Here is a 14,705-nt window from a genome sequence, read left to right on the forward strand (position 1 = left end):
TCACTTTCCTTGGTATGTCTCCCTCCATCCGGAGTGTTATTTCATATAACCTATGTGGAGAACTAACCCTGGCATCTTTAGTTTCAACTTCAATGTCTTCATTCAAGTCCACTGTCTCCAGAAGTCCCTTCAGGTTCTGGTGAGCTATTGTTACTTCTCTGCGCTTTCCAGCATTGTCTGAGCCCATTCTCCGTTCTTGAGTTGTGTCCTCAAGATCCTCAGCATGTCTGATCTTTAGAAATGCTACCTTCTTTTTGGTGTATTGAGGTTTTAGTTTGCTTTTCTGAACGTGTTGATCGTCTTTGGACTTCACGCGTTCTTCCTTGTTCTCTGACTGTCCTCTTCTTTCGGATGTCTGACGATATCTGAATGGTACGAGAGGAACGTGTATCAGTATCTTGATACCCGTCAGGTTTTCTCAAATTATCCCTATTCTTGAGGTTGTACCTCCTTTAAGAGGGTTCCTTCTGAGGAGATCTACCTCGGGAATGAGAACGCTTCTCTTTGGAAGGTGGTTTGCTAGTTTCCCACTTCTTTTTAGAAGAGGTAGGAGAGTTTTTAGTAAAGACCTTTTCAGGACTTTCATACAGTTGTGGTTTCACTGGTTTCCCACCCAAACGGTCTCTGCTTTTATTCTTTATAGGATTTTTCAATTATTCTGGCTAGTTCTTGGGGTTGTTCTGTTACATCAAATTCTCTTAATTTGTGGCAGATTGCCACTGATGCTGCTTCTCCTTTAATATTAGATAATATTATCGTTGAGACCTGGGTGAAATTTTTCAGTAACTTCATACCTAAATTCAGAGCAGGCTCTGCCCCGTATTCGTTTTGAATCTGTTTCAGGACGTCAGGTATTACCGCCATAGACGGAACACCATGTGTTTTAGTGTAGACAGCAGCGAAGACTGTACCCCAAGTGGTGCAGTCTTCCAGATGTGGTGTAATCTCCATTGGTAAACAGATTGTTAAAATTCTGTGTTTCTCATGAGGGCTAGTATTAGGAAATACTGCTTCGATTTGAGTAATTTTTGAGCTATCCAGGATGGAATTTGTTCACGTTTGGCGGGTAATTTACCCATGACTGCGTGTAAATTCTGTGGTGTAATTTTTTGTGTATTCCCCTGGTGAAAGGTTTGTTGTGGAATAACTATTGGAGGTTGGACTGTGAAAGTCTGCATGACATATTGGACCAATTGTCTGTAGATTTTGATTAACCCTTTGAGTTGGGTAAGTAATTCTACATCTGTCATGTCTTCAATTTCAGGATGAGGTGTATAACCTGCTAAAACCGGCCATGTTGCTCCTGGTCTACCTAGTGGACTGAGCCCGGTAATGTGATTTAAATGTTTTAGGGCGCCTTTGAACCAGAGCTCATGCTCCTGGTATGTGAGTGGAATTTCAATATCCTCGAAAGGAATATATTCCTCTGGTGGATCATCTTCTTTGTAGAAGTGAAACATATATGTTACTGGAGTTGATTCTGGGAATACTATCCATGAATAGAATACCTCTGTCTGGTGATATTCATGTGCCTCTATTACAAAAACTGCTCTACCACCTCTTGATGTTATGCCATGTTTTATAAGTTTTAGAGTGATGGCTCTCCTTAAATTTGGAGGAATGATTATAGCATTCTCATCTGTTTCAGAAAAACCTGAAGTTAAAAGCTGGTACGGCGTTGTCGCCTGTAGCTCCGCCGTTTTCGGTGTTGTTGGCTTCGTCAGCCATTGTTTAATGAAAATTGCAGAGCAAGTTTCAAGGGAACAAAGATAAGGTGCACAATATTTTTGGAACACTGTATCCTTCAACGTTGAACAAACCAAAATGCTAATAACATAGGATTTTCCGTCCTACTCAGCTATGGCGGATATTTATCCCTTACCCACTCCAGACGTCTATTGGAGCATTATGAGTAGAGGATCTCTGAGAAAAGCACGACTGAGTTACTTTAGTATCTAGCATTAAATTAGTGCCTTACCAAACCGTTGGGCGCCAGGTAGTGTAGGTCCTATATGCCTAATAGGCTCTGCGCATTGGAATAGTATATACTATAGTTTTGACATAAGACTGAGGTCAGTATGTCTCTATCGAGTACATTAAACTTAATTACTTGTGTGTGCCAGCTAACTCAGAGGTCACTAGAAACTTTCTCGAATGAACAAGAAGGGATTCGTTTCTGTCAACCGCATAAACATGACAACTTTGTTTCCCTTAGAGTCGGAGCAATATCTTCAGAGTCGTGGAAACAATAGATAACCGTTTTACTCAGTCAATCGTGCATGCTTCGTTTCTACAGAGTTGCACAGAAATAAAAAGACGGGCGTTTCAATAAAAGGGTTTATTGAACGGTCTTATTTCTCATGCAAGAGATATGAACTGCTACAATTGTAAGACAGAATGCGAAGTATAAAATGTACAGCGTTAGCAGTAATATGAAATAATACTGCAATAGCATGGTCTGTTGCTATGACATACATAAAGTACACAGGCTAAAATACTCAACAGGTGCTTCTAAAATAATCCTACCCCAGTGTACCTAAGCTAAGTCTAGTACGAGGGAAGACGTAGGTGCTGTTTAAGCTATAGTCTAGTTTAGTTTGGTTGGGCAAAGATATGCCAAAAGTTTCTCTAGGTTCTAATCAGCTCCATACCTTAGAATGAGAGATGTTGCGATCTCTTTCCCGGGACTCGATCTCCAACACCCTGCAAGGGGAGTCAGAAACACTGGAGCTGGATTCTCGGCGAGGAGGAGGACAGTGTCTGGTCAGTGCATCAGTTGGGGACTTGACTTCCTTCGGGACTTACTGTGACGAGCTGCGTTGTGAAAATAGGAAGCCGAACCGCACTGTGCCTTGCCATTGCAAGTGAAGGTATATTTATACCTTGAAGGTGTTTAGTAATGCCCGTACTGACGTAAAAGTCGGGCATAAGAACGTCATGAATGAACCCCTAAGGAATAGATGTTCATGCATAAAAAATGAGTTCTTGGAGAAATCAATATCCAAGCAAGGGGAAGTCTTAAAGACTTAAGAGTCTGGTTTTCCATTAACTCGTTGTGACGTAGATGAACAGATGTAAGTAGCCATGCCTGTTTTTGGTTAGCATGAGCAATGCCTAAATAAGGGCTGGATTTCTATGCCTAAATAGGGACAATGTGAATTGCACCTATATAAGGGCATAAATTGGGAAATTCATACGGAATCTAAATCGATAAACAACACGTCCTGGCTCGAGCAGAGCCAGGTAACCTCAGCGGTAGGTGGTGGGAGGGTGAGAGGGGGGGGTGCAGGGTCACGGGGGAAGGGGGGGGAAGGGGGAAAGGGGTTGGTACATTGGGTTCTAGCTTTGTTAGTTTTTTGTTTTTCTTTAGACAAAACTCCTTACCTATTATAAATGAGTAAATTGGGTATAGCTACAATTAATATTTGCGGCCTCAATGATCTCAAAAAAAGGCGAAACACCACAGCGGGGCTCCGCTTATTGAATGCTGATGTTATTTGTAAGCAGGAAACGCATATCGAAAGAGCTCGGATATAATTCAAATTCAGCTTTATTCGATTTTTCATATTATAAAAATCATTTCGCTTATATTGCACAGTAAAAAAAATCTATATTTATCCAGAGAAGCAGGTGTAACATAGCTTTAAATCTTCACATTGTGTTCCTGTATCTAATAACAGACTTTAACAAGCATTTGCAATGCAATAGGTCTCGCATTAGGAAAGTTTGAGCTATTGGTCTTGTAAATGACAATTGTTTTTTTTATGTGTTGGTTTTGAAAATAGCTAAATTAATAGCTTTGTCATTTACAATGCCAATAGTTATAACTTTCGCAAATGTGACACCTATAGCATTTGTAATGCAACATGTTTTGTATTTACGCGACTTAGATGTATTGATATTACAAATAACAATGGCTTTTAATTTTTTTAAATAATTAATACTTAAATCAAAGTGATTGTAATTCATAATGGCAATAGCTTAAACTTTTGTAATTAACTTAGTGTATTTTATTGTGACGAAAATGCAAGAACAGTGAAATATTAACATTTTTTTGTGACATTTGTAATAAAGCTTGAAACACAGAGAACATATTTGAACCAGTTGTTGTTGAATGGTTGCACAGATTGATGCTGTGGTGGCGATGAGTGATGCTGTGGTGACCCCGAGTGATGCTGTGGAGGCCCCCCGAGTGATGCTGTGGAGGCCCCCCGAGTGATGCTGTGGAGGCCCCCCGAGTGATGCTGTGGAGGCCCCCCGAGTGATGCTGTGGAGGCCCCCCGAGTGATGCTGTGGAGGCCCCCCGAGTGATGCTGTGGAGGCCCCCCGAGTGATGCTGTGGAGGCCCCCGAGTGATGCTGTGGAGGCCCCCCCCGAGTGATGCTGTGGAGGCCCCCCCCGAGTGATGCTGTGGAGGCCCCCCCCGAGTGATGCTGTGGAGGCCCCCCCCGAGTGATGCTGTGGAGGCCCCCCCCCGAGTGATGCTGTGGAGGCCCCCAGAGTGATGCTGTGGAGGCCCCAGAGTGATGCTGTGGAGCTGAGGAGGCCCCCGAGTGATGCTGTGGAGGCCCCAGAGTGATGCTGTGGAGCTGAGGAGGCCCCCGAGTGATGCTGTGGAGGCCCTGAGTGATGCTGTGGAGGCCCTGAGTGATGCTGTGGAGGGATAATGTGGTGGTGCGGAATGGTGCTGGGGTGGTGCTGAGTGGTGCTGCTGAGTGATGCTGTGGTGGTGCTGAGTGGTGCTGTGGTGGTGCTGAGTGATAATGTGGTGGTGCTGAGTGATGCTGTGGTGGTGCTGAGTGATGCTGTGGTGGTGCTGAGTGATGCTGTGGTGGTGCCGAGTGATGCTGTGGTGGTGCCGAGTGATGCTGTGGTGGTGCCGAGTGATGCTGTGGTGGTGCCGAGTGATGCTGTGGTGGTGCCGAGTGATGCTGTGGTTGTGCTGTGGTGGTGCTGAGTGATGCTGTGGTGGTGCTGAGTGATGCTGTGGTGGTGCTGAGTGATGCTGTGGTGGTGCTGAGTGATGCTGTGGTGGTGCTGAGTGGTGCTGTGGTGGTGCGAGAGTCACAGGATTAACACTTTACTCCAAAGGCTGTCTTTCGGGTCTAAAACTTCTTTGAGAGTTAGAGATTGGTCAGCAAAACCATCCAATTCGAAATGACACACGGATGTCTGTCACCAAAACATTTCAGAAAGGTGTACTCCTGCATTCCTTAAAGTCACAGTAAAAATAAATCTTGTGTAACCTCTGAAACGCTTCTTTAAAACCATGCCATTGCAAATCTAAATTTTCAGCTTCAAAGATATGGAACTTAGATGATTCAAGTTAAAACTTTATGGCTGCGTCCATATTACCTCCACCTTCCGCCAGAATTAGGAAGGGTGAAATGTATTAAATAAGGAAAATACATTTAGTGAGGAAAAGGTTCAAAAATTTGAGGACGACATAAATATTGTTGTCTTTATGGTTTTTAACATCAAGGTTTTGTAGTTTTAAAGCTCGGTAAATAATATTCCTGTTACCCAACCTCACCATAATCACATTCTATTCGGTGACACAATTAACAGCCATATGGTACTGTGCGGTTTCAAACCTTTGACCTACGAATCACCCAAGTATCTGTCTACACAGCAGAAAAACACGCAATCCAACTAAGTGCTTAAAACGAATTGCAAATAGGTGAAGTCTACCAAACACTCACACTGTTCCCTCATTCAAGAACATGACACCGCTAAAGCCTGGTATAACTCCTCTAAACAGCGCTAAGTAGACAGCTGTCACTACACGTGTTCTAGAGTACATGGTAGAAGATGACGGAATATATTGCTCTTTCTAAATCGAAGGTGCCGAGTCAGAGTTTAAGGAGAAACTCGGCGTTTTTCTAATAAAAATTCCAGTTTCATCTGAAAGTAACTTCGTGAAAAGGTATATCAGACAGACCTATTGGCGAGAGCATAAAATAAAATGTAGCAAAAACATAAGTAGGATTTTATTAGTTACCATATAAAAACACAAACGCTCCTTTCAGAAAGACAAGTTGTGTTTCATTAAAAAAGTGGCTATTGGAAAACCCCATCAATGGAGGCTAAAGATGTCCATACAGATATTTAATGTGTGAGTTGTAAACAAATAGCCCGAGTGGAACGAGAGAGAAACAATCAAGCATCATTTTTCAAGTGGTGGGGAAGGGAGAAAAATCCTCTCTGAGGAGCGTCATTCAAGAAATACCATATGTTTTAATTTAGGACATTAACAACGAGGCGTTTCAGTAGGTTGGCGAATAGAACCGAAAAACCTGAAGGTGAAGATGTAAAAAACCACACATCTAGGTTAAACGCTGCGTCCTGAAGGGGAAAGGAAAATAATGTGTTTGGGGAAGTTTTACAACAACAACAAAAAAAACAAGCAGGGTGTAACGAATTGTGTGCACTTGCAACAATATTTATTTTATACGTTTTTATAAAGCGCGGACTTTACCTGAAGTTGTCAGAGCGCTTTACAATCGTACCAGATACATTACATAAGGACTCCGTTTATTTTTACATTATGTAATGATGCATTTTTATTGTAAAGCACACCAACACGTTTGGATGAGGTCTGCACTACATTCAGATACATAAATGAATAAAGGGGCAAATAAGATACAAAACTACAAATGAAGAACGAGACGCGCTCATAGAAGGATACGGGGGATGCACCGCGGGAGTGAAAAGGTTGCAGCAAGAGAGGACAGCAATCAGTGGGAGAGAAATGTAAATGTGGGGTTAAGCAAAGGAAGTTGAAGTCAGAAAGAAAGTGGGAATTCAGAGACTGGAAAACACAATGTAATCGGAGAGCAATCACAGAACAGCAATGTTTACACTTACGCTGGCTTCATAACCTTGCTCTGTCCGGATTTAAACTCGCTGGCTACAGGTCACCACTTCCGGTGGCTATCCGGTCCCCTGCACTCACTATGCGCAGTCAATCTCATCCAGACTCCGAAACAAGGAGCGGTATTGTTGTAATTCTAGACTTGTGATGTTACAAACGGACGCCGATGGACTGAAAGGAACAAACCCACAGCAGACAATGGGCAGAGTCCCGCGAGTGCTGCGAGGACGCCGCTATTGAAACAAGCATTGTCGGCCCCTTTGAAGTGAAGCTCACGGCCTTTCGGCCGTGAAAGTGAAAGCGGGATGTAATTAGGGGGAGGAGAAGTGAGGCCGAGCACGCACTGGGGAAGTGACATATGCCTGTGGGAGGGAGGCTGATGGCTTTGATGTGGAGACGCTTTCCGCACGAGTGCACCACACGAACTGTCCGAAATCCGCAATGGTTTCAGACCTTGGTTTGCCCTCTATACTCTCGTCTATTATCCCTTGCGGGATTAATAGGCGAGACCTAATAATGAGGAGATAGCCATGATGATCAGTTGATTTTCTAAGGATTGTAACATCAGGAAAGCTGTTCTACATTGTCTTAGGCCCATACTCCTCAAAATGGGTATTAAAAACCTTTTCCTAGGAAGAGTATAAAATTTACAGAATAAAATACAGTGCAACGTGGTTTGGGTTGAAATGTCATCACACGGGCATGGGAGTAGGTTTCTCGACCAGTCATTAACTTTTGGGAAGGTAATCGATCTGTGGAAAGCCCCATAATGAAAACGGGTTAAAAGCATCCGACCAAAACTTCCCTGGACCTGTACCAAATAGGGTTGAATACCTGGGCAGATTCTCATCAGGTAGTTATCCATTACAGTTTTTTTGTATCTCTCTATGAGCCATCTCTTATTCTTTAAATGGGTCAGACAATCAGATTTTCTAGGGATTGTTTGTATGATCTCCGGAGTTTCAAAATATTCAGGATGGGCAATTAAATTCGCTATTTTTTTAAATATAAGTGAGCCATGGTATATCAGCCACCCTATCCAGAGCTCAGATATATCTATTGGAAACACTTGGGTACACACTGGTGGGGGCTACAACACAAAGTTCACAGACATGCAGGGTAGCTATTTTGACCTCTAATCGCTCTCTATAATTCACGCGAACGTCAGTGGATCAGTATGGGAGGTGGATGATCACTAAATACCGCAGAAACAATGGAGACCTACTCACTATATGTACAATCTACGGAAGAACCTTAGATGACCCAGCAGTATTTCATTATATAAATAATGAACTGGCTGCCTGGCCACTAAATATAATTATCTGCGGGATTTTAATATAAATTTGCCAGCTGATCAAAATATAAGCCTGGAAAATGACTGGATATATAGTGGCCGGAAAACAAAGGTATATAGAGCATTGAAGACACTATTTCATGAGCAGGCACGGTCAGATATTTGGAATTGGCAGAATCCCTCGGATCCCGGGTTCACCTAATTTTCTTACCGCACAATAAACACGCAAGATTAGATTATATAGTAGTGTATTACACTCTTCTTCACGCCTGCTCAATTGAGAAAGCCGCACGTATACTGGCTGACCATAATCTCCTTATCGTAAAGTGAAAGCGCCAAAAAAATACGGGCACAACTTATTGGAGTTTTTAACAAACTCTTCTTTCTAATGAAGAATACTTTGAACACATGAGTATATGGATTCCCCAATTTCTCAAGGAGAACATAGGGAGTGCATGGGTCGAAGTGGTGTGGTATTAGTTGAAAGCAGTAATTCGTGGGGAGACATTTCGTTTTTCACTATCCCTGAACAAGAAAAAGAGTTCCTCGTTAAATGATATGTAAGGCAGATTGGCTGCTGCTGAAAAAGGATTGATTACAGTGCTCCAGAATGGGGGTGACTCCGCAGAAGCATTGGCAAAAGTGATGGTAGCCAAGTCGGCAATTATGGGGACAATAGCAAAAAGGGCCGCAGATAGACTAGCAGCGTGGTGGGAGGAATCATAAAAGTGTAGCGAGCAGGTTGGGCATCACCTCGCAACCAGAACTAGACAAAAAGCCACTCGGAATGTAATAGCAGGAATCAACGATCCTGTACGAGAAAGAATCATAGACCCAGAGGGAATTTGTAATGTGTTTTACTCATACTACCAAGACCTACACCACCCCATTTGGGAGATATTACGACATATCTTAATTAGACTCCATTGGAACAATTTTCCCAGGAGGATCAACAACAACTGGAGGAACTCACCCAATCGGTGGATATATTGCTATGTATTAACAGTCTCCCAAGTGGTAAGGCCACTGGATTAGATAATATACCCCTAGAATTTTACAAGAAATTCTCAACTCAACTGAAAGATTGTATGCTACAACTGTTTGTACATGTATTTAACAGGGGAAGACCACGTGAATCCTGGATGAAGGCCAAAATGATAGTATTTCTTATAAAACATAAAACACCTTTGGAAACTTGGGACCTATCGGTCTATAACACTGATTAATACTGATAATAAGATTTACTCTAAAATCCTTGCTACTCGCTTAGCCTTTGTAATTCACAAGGTAGTCTCTATACAACAACATGGATTCATACCAGGCGGTGGAACTACGGACCACATCAGGAGGGTCATTTCACTTTTCGATGCTGCAAACATCTCCAGGGACCCAATGGCACTAATTTTACTGGATGCAGAAAAGGCCTTTGACAAGGTCTTTTGGCCTTTTTTATGGGAGACCCTGTCAAGGGTCGGAAAAGGTAAGGGACTTCTAGAGGCTTTTAAAATGCTTTATTTTCAGCCTAGTGCAAACCTTTTTTTAAATGTTGTACTCACAGACACTAGTTAGAAATAACTAGAGGTACCAGACAAGGTTGCCCAAGCTTGCTGCTTCTATTTACAATTTATATAGATTCTTTCCTACGCCAATTGGAATGCAACAAGGGTATTAGGCCTATCGTAACTCATGGCTGGGAAACCAAAGTTTTGGCATATGCCGACAATATTGCTCTTGTGACACCCAACCCTGAAACGGCTATAGTCAAGATTGAGGTAGAGGCGTCGAGATCTGGGTTACTTTCAGGAAATTCCCTCAATCATAGTAAAACCCTAATCGAGTGTAATAATAATGCGACGAGTAATGACATCAGAGTGGTAGAAAAGGCAACATATCTCGGAGTCGATATTAGGGTGACCAACTGGCATGGGCGCAAAATCAGGACGGTAAGTGTAAAAATTCAGGACAAAAATTCAGGCCAGAAGGTCAAAATTCAGGACAAAAATCCGGGACACAAGGTAAGTTTTACAGACACATCAGAGGAAGTTGTGCAACGGTATAAAGTACGTAAATGGACAAGACAAGTCAAAATAAGTTTTATATTAGGTTGAGACTATTGAGCACTTCACGGTTTTTGGTATGCGTGCAGCTTGGAGCAACTGTGCGGGTCTTTTTGTGGTATTTTATATGATAATAGTCTATTTATATGGTTACTGCACTGGGTTGTCCAGTCTGATATTTTGTTTACAACTCATGTTCCTGACAAGGCATGTTTGGTGAGAGAAGTGGTCAGGAAGATCTGCTCGGATAGACTTTGCTACTGGCATCTCATATCTGAGTGCCATTGTGAGATGTAACACGGCAAGCATAGGTGAACTAAAGCGAGGATTGCTGTGATGAACCCACTATAGGGAATGCATTATGGGTGTTTCAGCAAGTGAAACCTAAAATATGGAATCTGACTTTGCTTATGGGGGCTTTGCAGAGTTGCACAAGCTGACGGAAGTCACAAAGGTGCTTTTCCCTGCAGCTTTCTTAGAGAATGCACTGTCAATACACTTTTGCAGAGTTTATTTGTGACGCCTTGCCTGTTGCTACAAACACAATATACATCTCAAGCACAGCTTATGGCACTATGAGACTCTCCCTAAGATCTTACACCTAAAACAAAACATGCAAACATTTACAATTACTAGTGTAACATTCAAGTAGGAGTTGGGTGTCAATCAAAATGTCATCTATTATTTCTTTTATCCATCATTCAGTCTTTCACTATTCATTCTGTCCTTCCATCTGTGTTGCCATCCATATACAAAGCTTTTAAACCATTTGCACACCTATCCATCATCTATTCTTCCATCCATCATTTCACTCATCCATCCACCCTTTCACCCAATCCATTCTTTCACTAATCCATCCACTCTTCCACCCATCCATCCAACCATTTACCCTTACACCCAAGTCATTCTTTCACTCATCCATCCACTCTTCCACCCATCCATCCACTCATCCACCCAATCATTTACCCTTTCACCCATCCAGCCATCCTTCCACTTACTCACCCATGCACCCAGTCACTCATCCGTCCACCCATTCACTTATCCATCTATACTTTCTTCCAGCACTCCGCCCTCCCTTTCACTCACATATGTATGTTTTCACTCATCCATCTTCACATTCTTCTTTTCACTCATCCATGCACCCATTCACCCATCCATTCTCTCAATCATTCATCAATGCTATCATTCATCCATCCATCCATCCATCCTCCCTTTCGCTCTCCAATCCCCTTTCAATTAGCCACCCATCCTTCACCCATCCACCCACCCATCCAGTTGCACACAGAAGAGGCCCATCTAGAACTTCACCCTTGCTGTAGTTCCTGAAGCAAGGGTTGGGGTGGGGGAGAGTTCACTATGCCCCTGCACATAGGCAATGTGAAAACTTGATAGTGATGAGTCATACATGATGCACAGTGCCAGGACACGAGGTGACTGTGACATGGTGTTGTTTTCAGGGCTCTAAGTGGGATGAATAATCTGGGGGTCTCTCCAAAGGGCGTGTCTGATGTAATTAAGTGTGAGATTTAAAACACCCCACCTTAAAATATATGCTGAGCATAATGTGCTGCCCGACTGGTATTTTGCTATTTCTATCATTGCATCCAGTAACATTAGACCCACAACAAGCCAGGACTGTTGGCTTTGTCAATTGATGGTAGTTCCATAAAATAAATAAAAAACAGCAACTATGTCTTTGTTTTATATAATAATAAAAATGCTTTAGCTCTCATTCGGTAAGAGACGTAGAGTCAACCGAGACCCTTTGGACAAGACTAAGGTCCTAGAACCCGAAATCTAGAGGCGGAACGAAGAGAGTTTCAATTGAAATCCGGAAGATATAGCAGGCTGGGAGAGTTGAGCCTGACAACCCTAAAATCGAGCCCAGGATTAGGGCCGGGGAGAGCAGACATGCAGCAGTCCATGCACGTCCTCCTCTGACAGACCCACTATGAGGATGCCCCTGGTTCGCACCCTGATGCTAGCTGCGAGCCGGGCAGGGGGCGCCCTGAAGCAGATCGACCATTTGTCTGTTTTCTCCCTCAGCGCTCTCCATGAAGCAATTACTGGACTTCGAATCTAGCAATGGCTGTGAAAAAACCTCCTTGGCCTTCCTGCCTTGGAGCTGCCAGTGCGCCTCGCCAACATCATGAAAGAGATTAACTTGCTACCAGATCGACTGCTGGGAACCCCTTCCATTCAGCTGGTGCAGAGCTGGTATATTCAGAGTTTGTTGGACATCCTGGAGTTTTTTTTAATAAGAGTCCAGAGGACCAGAGCACCCTTAAACAGTTTGCAAACGCCCTCATCACCATCAGGAACTGGCACAATGATGTGGTCCCAACTATGGCCCAGGGGGTCATGGAGTACAAGGAAGCCTTCGGCATCGACCCAGTGACCAATCAGAATGTGTAATACTTTATGGACTGCTTTTACCTGAGCCGCATCTCTATCCACATGCTGATCAACCAGCACACTTCAATTTTTGATGCAACGACAAACCCTGCACATCCTAAACACATTGGAAGCATTGATCCGAATTGTGATGTGACTGACGTAGTGAGAGATGCCTATGAAATGGCGAAGATGCTGTGTGATAAATACTATATGGCTTTGCCTAATCTGGAAATCCAGGCAGTCAATGCTAATGATCCAAGACACCCCATTCACGTCGTATATGCTCCATCGCATCTTTATCACATGCTCTTTGAGCTCTTCAAGAATGCCATGCGAGCGACAGTGGACTTCGCTTCCACCCATCAAGGTGATGGTGGCTCTGGGTGGCAAAGATGTTGCTATTAAGATGAGTGACAGATGAGGTGAAGTCCCACTACGCACAATTGAAAGGCTCTTCAGCTATATGTCTTCTACTGAACCCATGGCACAGCTACGTGCAGGTGGAACACCTCTGGCTGGTTTTGTATAGGGTCTTCCTATTTCTAGACTCTGTGCCAAGTACTTCCAGGGTGACCTGCAGCCTTGCTCCATGGAGGGCTTTGGAACTGATGCAGTCATTTATCTTAAGGCACTGTCCACGGACTCAGTGGAACGCCTTCCTGTCTACAACAAATCTGCCTGGAAGTACTACCAGTCAACTCAAGAAACAGATGACTGGTGCATCCCCAGCACGGAACCTAAAAATCTCTCCACATATCGGCTCAGCTACCAGGCAGCATTTTTCACACAGGCCTGGCACTATGTCAAGACCTAGCTTCTACACCCTCAAAAGACTAAGTCATGCATGAACTAATCCCACACCTGTTGCAAAATAGAGGGTGTTGTATGCAAGTGGCATGGGGAACCTCACAGCGTGAGGTTTTGTGCAGTGTTTATTTTTTTTGTGTCCAAATCCTTCACTGTGGGACCAGGGTGTCCGATTATCGCACATCACGAGTGCTGTGGCACTTTAAAGAACATGTCTCAAACCTTCATTTGAATAATTTCCAGCACTTTGAACACACCAAGTATTTTGACCTACCTTTTTGCAGCGGTTACCACTCAACTGAAAAGAAATATGATGGAAAGGCCTTAAAGGGGCATTTGAGAATGTGAAGTTTTGAGACTGATGGAGAGAAATCGAGAGAACAGACGTGCGAGAAGTGGGATTTCATCTCTCCAGACAAAGATAATCCGATTTTAATTTTGCTGCAAAATAAATCATTCTTCATTTAAAAAAAAAAAAAAATGCTTCAGCTCCGAAATGATGAGACTATGTAAGAACTTTAACCTCTTCTTTTTAACTGTATACGTTTGTTTTGTAAATGTTAAACCCTAACAGAAGGCCCTGCCCTAGACGGAGGCCACCACATGCTGGAAGAGCCTACACTGGCCCATTGTCATTCTGTATGTGACAATCAGCTGCAGAGAGAATGACAATAGGCGGGTGGGGCTGCTCTTGTGCTTCTATGATAAGAGCGAGGCGCCCCAGCAGGGAGCAGTGGCCTCTCGCAGGGGAACAGCTTTGTTCCCCCCTGCAAGACCCAAAATTACTGACAAAAAGCGTCCGTTACAAGGACCCTCACGGACAACGGACGTGAGGTCCTAATTACGGACCGTCCGTGAAATTAACGGACGGTTGGTCACCCTAGACTCGATATCACTGCTAATGTTGACAACATTGTGAATGTTAACATTGATCCCTTAGTCACCGAAACGAAACCCTAACTGGTGAGACTACATAATTTACATCTATTGATTATTGGCATATGTAACATCATTAAAACGCTATTCTTCCCTAAGTTTTATATTTGCTACGGGCAATCCAGTTAGAGTTTACTACCAACTGCTTAAAAAGAATACTCGAAGATTTATTTTCCCGCTTTATTTGGGCATATGAGAAGCCCAAAAGGGCATATACATTTTTATCTTTATAAAGGGAAAGGGGAGGGTTGGCCTTACCAAATATAAGACTGTACTATTGGTCTAATACTCTATTATGCAATCTAGTCCTTATACGCGAAAATCCAAGATATAGCACTAC

The 14,705-nt window shown here is 43.1% G+C and overlaps 1 protein-coding gene and 1 pseudogene across 1 annotated transcript in view; one reads left to right on the forward strand and one right to left on the reverse strand.

Annotated features, from left to right (window-relative positions):
* Positions 1-14,705, reverse strand: part of LOC144799580 (C-signal-like) — a 166,830-nt gene that overhangs the window by 128,714 nt on the left and 23,411 nt on the right. The window lies entirely within an intron of this gene.
* On the forward strand, positions 12,183-13,436 carry LOC144799266 (pyruvate dehydrogenase (acetyl-transferring) kinase isozyme 2, mitochondrial pseudogene; annotated as a pseudogene).

This window comes from Lissotriton helveticus, chromosome 12 (assembly GCF_964261635.1).
Source record: "Lissotriton helveticus chromosome 12, aLisHel1.1, whole genome shotgun sequence".
NCBI lineage: Eukaryota > Metazoa > Chordata > Amphibia > Caudata > Salamandridae > Lissotriton > Lissotriton helveticus.